The sequence below is a fragment of the Ambystoma mexicanum genome, chromosome 1q, assembly GCF_040938575.1.
Source record: "Ambystoma mexicanum isolate Mex_15411 chromosome 1q, UKY_AmexF1_1, whole genome shotgun sequence".
NCBI lineage: Eukaryota > Metazoa > Chordata > Amphibia > Caudata > Ambystomatidae > Ambystoma > Ambystoma mexicanum.
In genome coordinates, this window is record NC_090922.1 from 1,038,665,067 (window position 1) to 1,038,679,313 (window position 14,247).

The window sequence follows — 14,247 nt, forward strand, 5'->3', positions numbered from 1 at the left end:
TACTCCTCATTTTTAATACATGTATTCATTAACAGAGATTAAACCCACCTGTTTTCTCAACCCGTACAGGTAATGGTATGCATTACAGTGAATTTGGTGTTCAATGTAATGATTCACAATTTTAAGCAATATAGCAAGTTCACAGCTTATGGAAATGTAGTTAATTGACATTGGGAAATAATTCAGATTCACGTCCCCACAATTAAATATTTGTAATAAATCAAAACAATTCAAGGACTCCTTTGTTTTATTTTTCTTATGGTAAATAGTAGAGATGGTTATTAGGGGGTTTCCTCTTCTGAAACTTCTGCCATCTGCCTGAAAAACCTGCAAGTATTGGAATGTCTTCTGTGCGATTTGATATTTGAGCTGAGTGTAAAATAACTCTGCGTGGGTCCAGCTGTAACAAAATAATTGGAAGGTGTAAATATTGCATCCTATGACAACTCATAATATGAATCAAACTCAGGGACATAAGATCTGGTATACTTTTACATAACAGCAAACTATCAGCAATGAAGCAGCATGGACTATAGTGACCTCCATTGCATAGGCACGCAACACACACAATAAATCTGGATAAAAGGATGCAAAATTGCACACATCCTGTGCTCAGGCTCGCAGCAAAGTTGTCATGGAATTGCACTGCCTAGACTTCTAGACTTAACTTCCTTCTAAAACTACTTCTCAAACTGACCTCAAGTTGATTGGATAAACGTGTGTGCAACTATTCAGCCTGATGTAGGAATTTGGACAATTTGCGACCAAAGACAGTGTTTTTGCATTCCCGTAGGTGCCATTTGTTATGGTAAAACGAGAGAAAGATTTTAGGGCTGTTCCCTTCTGTGGAGATCTTCCCTGGGGAGATGGGCAAGGATTGTGAGGCAATCTTGTTATTTTAAATCATGTTTGCCCCATTATTGTGTACATGGTATATGCCTGTAAGAATGTCTGTAGGGCACCTGTACCCTAGATCTCACGCTAGAGGAGGGGCTTCCTACAGACTGTGCTCTTGTGTGGGGGAATTGTCACCGATGATTATTGACTAGGCAGGCATAACTTTTGACAGGCGAGTCAGAGAAAAAAAAAACATTACTCACTGCTGCACTTCTATAGTTTGCTTTTCTCCAGGGTGTATAGTTGGTCCCTCCCACAGGGAAAAAACGAGTATGTTTGCACAACAATAATTCCTTCAAATTTAAAATCTGCGGCAGAGCCTGTGCATGTGTTGGCCGTGGCCACTGTACATGCAGAATCCACCCACCAGCTACACCTGCCAGTCCGCATTTCCCCAACATTGGGGGCATATGATGAAAATGGGACTATGGCCTAGGAGTACAGAAGTCACTACGGTGAGAAACCTTCTTTTACTCCTATGTCCCATCCAGTTTCCTCCATACTTTGTAGGTGAGCACCAACCATCAATTCTATGGGTGGCAGGATCCATCCTCAGCCAAAAGGTTCTGTGGAACAACCTGATTGAGTCCAACATCAGCCTTGCTACTGGTATCCATGCAATAGTGCATGCAGAAGGTGGAAGAGGGGACCATGTTGCTGCCTTTGCTATGACATCCCACGGGACTGGTATATGAAGCGCTGTGGCTTTGGTCCTTACTACGTGCACATGCAGGGTGTTTGGGATGGGTTTATGCTGTAAGGAATAGGATTCCGAGATGCACAGCTCTATCCACCGAGCTATGGACTCTTGGAAGATTTATAATCTGGATGTGAGCCACCAAAAGTAACGAACAAGTTATCAACCTTTCTGATAGACTTGTTTTAGTCCAGATAAACTTTTAGTGCCCCATGTATGGGCAGAAAGTGCAAAATTTGCTATGCCTCAGACTATGGATACTGAAAGAACACTTGCAAAGATATCTCCTGCATACCCAAAACTGCGAAGTCGGACATGAAAGAAAGTACCTGGTTAAGGATGGAGTTAACAGATTCATATCCTTGCTGATGGACCAATGGCAAAACCTCATCCATTTGCTCCAACACTGGGACTATGTGAAAGACTTTCTGGCTGCCAGAATTACCTTGACATTTGAACCCATAGACTTAGGTCCCTTTAAGACGAGGTAGCAATACTTAGAGATAGATGGGGATGCAGAATGTACTCAAACGTCATTAATCAAACCGGCTCAGGAAGTTGGCAAAACTTGGTCTGTTTTATTTGCAATGATCTAAAACAGGGAGTTGCAACGGACATCAACGGACGCTTGCTCGATTTCTCTCAGCGCATATTATAAAAAACACAACTTTTATAGTAAAAATGTATTATCAGTGATGTCACACTACGTGGCAAACTACAAAAACCTACTTGGGGGATGTGATAGGCTTGCAGGGAACATCTAAGTATACGTTCCATACTGACGATGGTTGTGATTGGGTCTCTACTGTCAGGTGGCCAACATCTTCCATGTCATACTAATACTCAACACTTTATTGGTTACACAAACTATAGGGCTCTTTGATATATGGCCCTCTACCATTGGTTTGGCACCCTTGTATCCTTCTGGAATATTCCCCATGCTAGCAGCACGCAGGCTACCGCTCCAGGTGCAGGGAGGGTCGGTGTGATCATGCCACCCCTCCCAATTAGCCCAACATCTATCATCACTCTTGCAGTCTGCCAGTCAATTAAGGCTTTGAACTTGGCCTTGCGGAAGCTCTCTGTGCCTGAGAATAAAGGGGAATATCTTCTTGGTTTCGGTGTAGCTCAACCCAATGTCTATTTTGATCTGATCATGTGACTGGAGACCGCGTTTTCGAGCTCCTTGCTGCATTTAATACTATTAAATGATGAACTTTTGATGCCTTCAGTGTTTTTCCATTCCACCTCAAACAGAAGTTTGTTTCTTTTTACTGGACGGACAACCAGCCTCACGGTGCCCTCAGCTTCTTGGTGCTGGGCCAGCAAAGCCTTTCTTAAATTTCGCCTCTACCATTAGTTATTTTCCAACTGCCCCCCCCACTGAAAAACCATTTCCAATCATAGGGTTTCAAGCCTTGCTAAAGTGCATCATGGAATATCTAGGTTCTATACATTCCTATGTATATACGTTGGCGCATCGCCGCAAACTATTCACTATGTAGCCAGCCTTAAGATCACTTTGTCAACTTGCGTTACTGCGTCTGTACAAGTGTAAACTGATTTACCATTTTCTTCAGAGTTTCTGTAGCATGAGCATCTTCATCTCGAGCCCGAAATGTTGCTCATCCTCAACACCTCCTCTTCAAATCTTAGATAATGTCTATGTTCTTTTACCTTGTGCATCTTTTCTGGGTGCGTCAGTTCTACTTCACATGACGTCACCAGTCTTCTCTTTCACTCATTTTCACACTTCATCCGGGACTTTGTCCAGAAGGCCATTATTTCTTTGTGAAGGCATATAGGGTTTTCTCAATGGATACCTTGTTTCCAGGATTCTTTGCGGTGCAGGCCTCCTCACTGGTACTGCTCGTGTCTCAACTTCTGGCTCCCAACATATAGGCAACATGGGGTGGAGCTTTTGGGGGGGGTACTGATTCCTCCTCTACACATTGTTTTGCAAAAGGCCTGAGTGACCCATGGTCAATTCTTTAGGAACTGACAAACCAAGCTCAGTGATTGAGGGATGGGTGACACACGTTTTCTCTCTGCTGTGTTAGAATCTACAGAAAGACTGGGAGAAACATAGGCCCTTCCAAAGCAAGTTCCATCAAGGCGGGGAGCCCGGTAGTGGGAGGTAAGTGATAGTGGTCATTCCTGAAAATACAAACCCAAACTCAGAATAAATGGAGGCACCCAGTAGGGAATGAGACCAGGAGAAAGATTGCGAGTCAAACAAAGTATGCTTTATATAATAGTAAAATGAGGCATGCAGAAGATTCTGCTGCTCTGAGAGCGCTCTGCCAACAATACAGAAACATGACATTTTAACCGCAATCCTCGTCATTGATGATGATTTCTATAAGTGTTACATGGTGCCACTTCATTGGCTCGTTTAGCTAATTCATTATGCACTATAGGGTGACGGTGCAGCTCGATTGGCTGGTGCTGAACTTGTTGCTTCTTGTGGCATGTGGGTCATCTGGGCTCACCTGGGAGTGGTGAAGGTGAGGCTGAGTCCACACCATCAGTTGTCTAACTAATCTAAGCTACACAGTAATTATTGGCATGTAGTAATTAATATAAGACATAAAATCATATTCCAAATATGCAGAGTTGTCTATAAATTGTAGTAAAAGGTGCACATTCTTGACCTGGGCCTCATTGGGGCGGGGGCATCGAATGGATTGATAGGTGTACAGGGAGAATCTATGATCACTCTAGATTAGTTATATGGGGGCCATCTAGTGTGGCCCATGGAGATGGGTCCCACCATCTGGTACAGGAAAGAAACACAGGGGAACAAGGGTTATACAGGCAATAATTCCTAAAGGTAGGGGGTTTAGAGGAGCTGGGGCAGGTTTGTGGAGTCAGATAGTTTTCGCAAGCCAGGCTTCCGCCCGGTCACACATAGGGCAATGATCTCAGAGGAAGAGAAGAAATACATTGTCAGTTTGCAACAATATGCGCCCAAGTTTCCATGAGAACAGGACAGCCGTGGCACAGACAGTAGAGAAGGAGGTGGGGGTGAGCTGTGCGCGGCACTGGGATAAGAGAGAGAGAGCTTATTAGAATTCAAAGTGCGGCCTCATAAAAGATGGAGTCGGGAATAATACAAAATGGACTCTGGGGATGCACGAGATGGAGTTTGTTATGGGTCATGCAATGGCTTCCAAGCTCCATCGCCAGTAGCCTGGAACCAGGGACTTCTCCAGCAATTGAATGAGCATAACGTCCACCTCATATGGGATGTGGGGGGAGGTCCAAAAGGACCGTTTCTCCCTTACACAAGAGAGGAGTTACTATGAATACTGGCACACTGTGTGCAGGCCACCACCTTGCAATCACCTTCTGAATGAGTGGGATGGGAGCAAAAGGAATATGTTACTTACCTGCAACTCCTGTTCTCCCGCAGTGGTATATGGTGGTATCTTTCATAGATTCACATACTGTTTGAATATTCCCTGTCTTCATAACGGGAATTCTTGCAACATTAAACGCAGTATACATTTAAATTTTAAAACTGATGTCACTTTAGTGCTCTTTTAGAGTAATATTGGGTTATATTGCCCCAGGTCCATCTTTAGCTCCACCCCAGAGTCCATCTTCAGAATTTGCAAGTGCACATGAATGTGGCAATAGGAGCCAAGAAGCACCATAAGCAGGGTAGGGGTTGGGTGGCATGTACATCTATGAAAGATACCAATACTGGAAAACAGGAATTACAGGTAAGTAATGCATTCATTCTCCAGCATGGGATTTTCCATAGATTCAAATGCTGTTTGAATAGGGTGCAAAGTAGAATGTACAATAAAGGGCAGAGGTAAGGCTTACTTCTAGAAAACATTCACCTTACTGTGAGAAACCAAAAGGTGTCTCACCTACTAGTCCCCGAGGATGTCTCTTTCAGGTGGCAAGGGCACAGCCACTGCTTTCTGATCCAGACCCTGGGGGTGGACCAGTGTGGGAGGATCACCTGGGTGGGAGTGAGATGACTGATGGTGAGATGCGGTATTCCCCCATTTCCCGTACCCATGACCCATCCTATTTTATAGGATTCAACCAATGTTCCAACCCCCCACTGCCCTTCTGGACAAACACTGGGCGGAGGAAGAGGGTGACTGAGAGTAGAGAGGCTAACCCTTACATATCACATTGGACATGTCCCGCTAATTGGGTCAGGCAAAGTCAAACTTGATTTTACTCAAACACATCTGATACCCATTAGCTCTCCCCACATGGATAAAAGGCCGAACATAGAGACACACTCTGAGCAAGGTGGAACACGAGAAGGAGCAGAAGATCCGGGGCAAAGGCGAACCTACTGGAGCAGAGTGACCGATCGAGGGACTAGAACAAAGGGTAAAGAAAACCTGAAGTTCCCTGCAGGAAGTCGTTGCCTTCGGGAAGCCGTGAAGGAGACAAAGAGAAAGCCAAATCACACACAAGAAGAAACAGGAATTGTGTTTCAAGAATGCCATCGCCCATCCCGGGTGAACGACAGAGTTGGGGAGGCGAGGCCAAGCCCGTGGTATTAGCCTTGACTTGTGGATCAAAGTCGCAAAGACAAGAAAGGAACGCACAAAACTAGTGAGTTTGTGAAAGACATGAAATGTCAGGTTGTGTCAGGGAAAGATTTAAGCCGCAACAGTGTATCTCACAAGTGAAGGTTGTGCACATGCTGATGGGTCGCAAAAGAAAGCTAACCAGTGATGGGGTCTCATTACACGGACGGCGGTAAGGGTTAACGGTCACCGTTAATGGCAACGGTGACCGTTAACCCTTACCGCCGTACTACGAGGTCCCTTTGCGGGTTGGAGGATTTAACGCCTGCTTTTTGCAGGCGTTAAAATCCAACCCGCTAAGGGACCTCGGAGCTAATTACGGCAACCGTAATTTACGGTGCCGTAATTAGCGCCTTCCCCATTCCCATAGAGCCCTATGGGGCAAAAATGGGAATGGGGAAGGGCAATGGCGGAAAGGGGATTTACCCCCCCTCCAACCTTGGAATGGGGCGGTAAATCCCCTTTCCGCCAAGGCGGTGCCGCTATTTTACCGGCATGAGCCATGGCGCTAATAGCGCCATGGCTCACCGCCTACCGTGTAATGAGGCCCATGAACTTTTAAGTGGCTGATAACTGTGAAGCCAGTGATAGAGTAGCAGAGAGGTCCGGCGAAAAGAAGTAGCCCACTCAAATGTCTCTGAGAAATGTGAAAAGGTGAATGCTTGAAGAGAAATATTTCTGTTGCACTTTTGAGCTTATGGTACTGAACTACTAAGACCAAGAGACATTGGGGCAAATAACAGTAGAGTGTGAGCTGAAGAGAAAGTCGAAGTGGTTCTGCGGAGGTCTATAGTAAAAGCATTGCACATTGAAAAGTCTTCTATAGCTGTGAAAGGTCTGAGTCCGACTGAGGGAGACCGGATGTGCGAGAAGTTAGGGGAACAGAACCCCTAACTAATGTGAATTAGGCTTGAGGAAGGGAACCCCTGCAAGTGTTGTGATTGAAAGGTCCGAGCACGACCGGTGGAGACCTACATGAACGTTTTGTTGAACTGTTGAAGAACCAGACGGCCATGATTCACGTTTTGAACTGCTTATTTTTGAGAACCTGAGCCAGAGTGTGTCATCCTGTCTACGCGGGCCGCCTTACTCCGTGCTGTCCAACGTGGGGAGGAGAGCTGTCTCATCCATCATGTTATAACACTGATTTTTTACTTTCCATACATATTCCCCGTTACACACTTTGTGTGTAAGAGATAGGGCAGGCATTAGCTTTTGTTAGTATAGGCCATTTTGATTTGACGGAGACTGAGTAAGACTGTGTTTTCTTTATTATTTGATGATAGAGACTATTCCCATCATAGTTATAGGGCAAAGCAGGAGTTTTCTAAATTCCAAAAATTGAATAAAGGTTTTTTTTTGTTTTTAAATCAGCGACCGCTGAAGAGAAACACTATAGTAGCAGCAAAAGCCCTCATAAAGTCAACTCTAGACCTGCTGGGAAGGGGCCTGTTGGCCAGCAGCTGACAGTACGAGATGCATGCAGACAGCCATCAGTAAATGGAGGACTTGGAAAGACCTTTGCCCATGGTCAAAGTACAAATAGCAGAGAAGATTTGTGAAATTGCTCGGTGCGAGAGTCAGAACTTGCACCACATCCTTACACGTGATGTAAGAAATATTCAGCCAGAGAAGAAGGCAAACCAAAAAAGACAGGCAAAACCACAGGCTCTTTCAGATGAAATGTAGACTGAACCTGGGGCAAATAGATTGTACTTGTGTATGGGCTCAAAGGGGGGACCCATAAGCTTGGAGAGGACCACATTCAATTCCCAGGCAGGAGGAAAGGTGCAGAACAGGCCCTTGAGGAATTCCTTAATGTTATGTTATGTTATGTTAATTTGTAGAGCGCAGCATACGCCAGAATGCATATTGGCGCTGGGGGGTAGAAGGAGAGAAGAGATTAAGAAGGGCTAGAAGAGAAGAGTCTTCAGTCATGTTAATCAGTCTGTGAGACAGCAATGAAGGTCGATCAGGGGAACAAGTACATCCTGATATGGTAGAAAGTTGTACCCTTGATCGAGAGACGTGCCAATCCACTCTGAGCCACAGATAGAAGGTAAGACAAGATATCATGAGCCTGTAAGCAGAAACGGTTCATTTCCTGGAGATCAAACCAAACAGTGAAATGTTTCCACTTGCTCTTGTGTAACAAACTGTGAAGGGAGGATATCCTGACAGGCAGGAAGTAAAGGAATCCATCAAAATTCTAGGAAAGCAGAAGCAAGGCAGTCAGGTTGTGCGAGGTCGGGCTGTGGTGTATCACTGCTCCGCAGTGTCTTGACAGCAGGTTGAAGAGTGCAGGAAACTTGATGGGAGGTAACGAGGAGAGACTGAGGATTTCAGAGAACCAGATTTGTCTCGGCCAGGACGGATGAGGCCACCAACACTGAGGACTCGCAGAACATGAGGAAATGCAAAAAGAAACTTGCCGTCTCACACGAATTGTAAATGTCTCCTCTAGGCTCCCTGCATGATGGAACGTGCTGGCGATAGCAAAGTGGTCAATGTCCGGAACTTCCCACTTGCGCAAGGTGTAGTAAAATTGGCTTTGCAGGAGCTCCCACTCGTGGCAGAATTGCAGTTCCCCGCTGAGGGAGTCTGCCATTGTGTTGTGTGTAGCTGGCAGATGGAATGGAATGAGGAACATCTTTTGGGTTGGAGCCCATTTCCGAGGGTCTGTGCTACTGAGGACGGAATGGTGGCACGGGTGGTGGAATGGGTGCTGCCTTGCTGCAGATGTAAAACATGGTGGTCGTGCTGTCAGTGAGCACACAAACCACAACGCCCTGAAGCTGTAAACAAAAGGATTTTAGAGTCCAGCTCATGGGCCTTCCTGGGACGCGGCCTTTGTGACTGTAATTTAATGGTCTGGTAGCCGGAAGAGCGTCCTTTGAGTGATATTTGGGCGCATAGTCCACCAACGCAGTGTGTCATGGTAGGGTCGTGTTAGAAGAATCATGTTGTCTGAATCGCCAGAGAACAGCTTGCAGCAGGCATCGAGAAATTCTTGGAGATACCTCATCTGAAACCTGCAGTGCTGGCACAGGGGAATGCAGAAAGACATCATTCCCAACAGGGATTTCTGTTTGCAGACTAACCCAGCTTCTGAATAATTTCTAACAGTGAGAGGCCCCCAGATATACTGTTGATCTTCCATTCACTCTGCTGGGTCACACTCAGGGAACCAATCACTCAGAATGGCATTCCGCAGTCGGGCAGCCAATCAGGCATACAGTGCATTTAGGTCATTCTCCTCCCTCTCAGACACTCAGAACAAGGAATGTGTATTGGGAGAAGTACCCAGCCATTCAGCACTACACACTGCATTCATACCAGTTTCGGGCAGGGATGTCTCAGTCATTGTGTTTCATACCAGAAACCAGACATCCACAACAAGAAGTGCATATTAGTCACAGACTCCATTAACCCAGGTCCCACCCCAAGGGCATACCCACAACATATAGTCATTGGGAAGGCTCCAGCCAGTCTGACCTGGACTTCGCCACAACACCATATATGGAACTTCCACCCAACAGCCAGTCAGGGCCAGGACTTTGGGAAAACAAGGTAACAGGCAATAGAAAGCAAGAGGCCACAAGGGCCATCTTGTTTCCTATCAGGAATCAACTGATTCCAATGGCAGGGCCTGTGTATACCAAAATGGAGGATACTCAGAGCACCTGTCAAATACAGCATGGAGCTGCCACCAGCCCATACCATGCTCTGTGGGCCACACACAGGTGCCCAAAAACATACTCTAGGAGTTACAGGGTTGTAACTCCCACCCATCGGTGCTATAAGGGTATCCCAAGGGTCTGTTCACCAAACTAAATACAGGAAGAGCAGCACTACCAGGAGTCCCACATGGACTCCTGGGCAGAAAACAATACAGAGCACATATGAAAAAGGACTACAGGTCAAGGACAGGGAGTCCCTGTCCCTCCAATGCATTTCCAGCATCACCGATGGGATCCCAAGAATAGAGAGTGCTGAGAAGAAGCTAAGCAATACGTTCCATAGCTGACATATTATCCCCGCCATGACAAAGAACCATGGCATCTGTATGTTGAAGGAGAGATGTGGCCCCCTGACCAACCAGTCATCGAGGTATGTGTAGACGTGGATCCCCAACAATGGATGCAAGCAGCTGCAGGGGTGAGGCATTTTGTGAAGATCCTTGTGCGGATTTGAGACCCACGAGCACAATCTTTAACTGGTAATGTCATACTGCAACAGTAAACCTCAGGAACCGTCTGTGGCGTTGATTAATTGGAACATGAAAATATGCGTCATCCAGGTCCAGTAACACGCCTGAATTGTGAGGCTCTCACTGTACCTCTCATGATCTATCAGGCTCAGACAATCTCAGGGGGTGGGGGGTATGGAGCTGAGTTGTGGGGTGCAAATGACTGTACCTCTATCCAGATAGATGAAAATAGATTTCTGAAATCTTTGCTTGGTTTACCTTTGAGTGCCCCGTATACGCCAGTGGTATGCAAATTTGGTCTTATAGAAATTCGATATGCCATTATGATACAGCCAGTCTTATAATGGCTGCAGATATGGAATAATAAAGTTCTATCTCTGTTTAGGGAAGGTTTTGAGTAACTGCCATCACTACTAGACAGCAGGAAGCTGTCTTGGTTCAGCATTTAAGAATTATGCTCGCTAACATTGGGTTCGCGGATTTATGGGGTGACCCCACAAGCTTAGGCAGAGGCTATAAAGTGGTGATCAAGAACAAATTTAGAGAGTGGGCATGGAGTAGGAGGATTGACAATTGCCTGTCGGGGAAAAATACAAGGGCTTATTTACAGCTCAAGGACGTCTGGGGGCCGCAGGCATATTTTGGACCTTTAAATGTCTGTGAAATTAAAAAGTTGGTTTGCAAAGTTCTGATTGGGCACACTCCCATTAGCTTATTTGTCCGCAAGGTAGAAAAATTAGTCTCGTTCCACATTCCTATGTCCTTTTTGTGGCAAGGGGCGAGAAGATGAGAAGCATCCTTTTTTTCTGTCGGGCACATCGCCGGGCAAGGGGGTCGTTGGCTCATCCCAGTTTGTAGTCAGCTAGAATCGCCCACAATGTTGTCTTCCCTATGACTTTTAAAAGCTGGCACCTCGCCAGTATCGGTGCTAGCGGTTTCATCCTTTTTAAGAACTGTTTTTTTATAAGAGAATGTTAGTGTCTAGATATGTTTTGTACTTGGGGAAGTTGTTAGCCAAGGACTTTGTTATTCACTGTTTTGAGATGTTTGATGTTTATGATTACAATTGTTTTTTTTTGTGTATTGTGCACTTTTAATGGCAGTCATGCCGAAATAAAAGGAATTTAATTAAATTGACTCTAAAAGAGCACTAAAGTGATAGTTATAAAACTTAAATGTAAACTGCTTTTATAGTTATCAATGATATCCAGCTTTACAACAGGGAATATTCAAACATCATGTGAATCTATTAAAGATCTAACATTGGAGAAGCATACAGGCTCCAGCTGGACCACTGAATCAGAAATGCATCTCTGCGAGACAGATGACCCAGAACCCCTCTCGAAGTGAAAAGAACAGATTACTTACCCCTGGTAATGGTCTTTCTGATGAATTTTCCTCCATAGGATCTTTATCTTGGATATATTCTCCTGCCTTGCAAAACTCTTGGAAACCTTTTCTCCAGCACATGGCACTGTGCTTCGTGCCATTGAGGGTCTTCGAGTCATTGGCTTTGGGAACGTAAGTGATGTTGACGTTGGTACAAATAGCGTACGCAATGCCCTGTGATCTCAGTTGTAATTTTGTTCCCCATGCACAGCCGTGTTAGGGGTTAAAGACAAAAGAATGGACGCTTAAGCGTTAAAGGAGAGAGTCATCATACAACTCTAGGTGGAAGATCCTTAACTGTAGGGTAGGCAATGAGAAATCCGTGGCAGGAACATCCATCAGGAAGAACATTACATGGGGTAAGTAATTTGTTCTTCTAATGGATTGTGTCCTCCTGCAGATTTCTCATCTTAGATAGACTCCCATAGCAGTAAGATATCACGGAAGAGGGAAGGAGCAAACTCTGTGGTAACTATGTCACCACTTGTTGGAGGACAACTCTGCCAAAACGAGACTTGTTGGTGTGGTGGATAAGGTATCGAGGCAATAGTGTTTTGCAGACATATGGATAGAAGCACACATCATGGCCTGACAGATATCCTTCACCGGCACTCCTCTTTGAAGAGCAGAGGTATCTGCCACACCCCTAGTAGTGTGTGCCTTGAAGCTATCAGGGATATACTTACCTGCTCTCATTCAGAGACACAAAGCAAAATCCATCAGGAGATGGTTGGTTTTGTTACCCATTTGCCCGCCTTTGGGCAGGTGTAACCAATGAAAAGTTCTTCTCCCAGTCTGCATTAGTTTGTCCTAGCAATGTAAAAACTCAGAGCCCTTTTGGCGTCGAGTCTGTGCAGTCTCTCCTCTTCCTTTGATGGACAAGGAGGTGGATAGAAAGCCTGGTAGACAAATTGTTTGTGACAAATTAAACTCTGATACGACCTCTGGAAGGAACTAAGAACACACCCCAAGAGTCAGCTTGTCTTTCGTAAAGATCGTAAAAGTAGATGGTGACAGGGTATGCAATTTGCTCACCCTTCGAGCAGAGGAAAAAGTGACCAAGAAGGCCGTCTTCCATGTAAGGAGTTTCTGAGGGCACAAATGCAATGGTTCAAAAAGAGAAGCCATAAAAAATGTCATCATCAGGTTGAAGTCCCATGCTGGCAACACAAAGGGGCTTGGGCATTGGTGATCTGGAGATCCTGTCTTGCTAAATGAAGCATAAAAGACAACATCCTAGAGATGTTGCATAGAAAAGAATCCATATCCTGTGCTCTGCACCACAAAGCCTTTGTTGCTGGCCTTCTGCCTGAAAGCAGCACCTCCATTACATCTTCCGGTCAGTCCCAATCCCTGTACCTTAGCCTTTCAGAAGCCAGGCATGCAGGTTCAGTGTGTGCATGCACTGGTGAAGAACCAGTTCCTTCTCCTGAGATAGAAGGTCTGGTTACTGGGGAAGAATATGTGGAGGACATATGGCCATATCCAGAACCACGTTCTCCTGGCCCAATCTGAGGCAATCAAGATTATGGATGCTCCGAACCTCTTCAACCTCCTGAATACTTGAGGAATGATAGGAGTCCGTGGAAATGCATATAGGAGCTGGAAGTTCCAGTCTATCGCAAATGGATCCTTAATTCTGCTCTCGGGGAAATTCCTTGGAGCAGAAACGTTAGCACTTCCTGTTCTCACTGGGCACTAGCAGGTTCCTTTGTGGGGATCCCCAGGGGGTGAATAGCTCAAGAAGGACTTTCTGAACAACTCACAATCGTGGGAGGCTGTGCCCTGTAGGGCATCCGCCGTCGCACTGCCTTCCTGGCGAGGTGAATTGCTGACAAGGAGATCTTGTTCTGTAATACCCAGATCGAAGGGCTGGTGTCCACAGACTGTGGAACACTCACGTCCCCTGCACTCCTAATATGACTGTATGCCAATCAGTATGTCATAGTTTTGATTCTTTGAAAGAAATGTTCAATCACACATATTTTTTGTAAAACAAAATCTTATTAGTAAAGACATTTTTGGAAAATAAACAGTGTACATATTCATCATGACGTATTCACAAACAATTTGTAGGATCCAATAGATCAATACTCTATGCGTTTCGGGACCACTGTCCCTTTCTCAAGAGCTCAAATTTGCATTTTGTGGTGTCCATCAACCTCTACGATAGTCAACAAGATCTAGTAAAGAATAATAAAAAGTACAACTTCTTTAGTGTGTTGTTCATATAGTCATACAAGCTCACATCAACACAGATGTACGTCTGTCATGTCCCATCATTCAATATTCACCGGGTCTGGGTGCCAGAGGGTTGAGTCTAAGTGGCTATTCTTCATTCTTAATAATGGAGTAGTTCAGCAGTATCAACTTAAGGAGGTAAGGAAACGTATCCTATAAGCATACATCGGGTGTTTTGGATAGTAATATTATTCATACGGTCTACATTAAATCAATATATGTAGTTGCCTGCATACCTAGTACGCCAC

At 45.1% G+C, this 14,247-nt stretch overlaps 1 long non-coding RNA gene across 1 annotated transcript in view; it reads right to left on the reverse strand.

Moving 5' to 3' along the window:
* Positions 1-246: 246 nt before the first annotated feature.
* The window catches only part of LOC138541031 (uncharacterized), a 400,081-nt gene continuing 386,080 nt past the window's right edge, over positions 247-14,247 (reverse strand). The window contains exon 4 of the long non-coding RNA XR_011289055.1: positions 247-400. This is a non-coding gene — a long non-coding RNA (uncharacterized lncRNA). The remainder of the gene's footprint in view (positions 401-14,247) is intronic.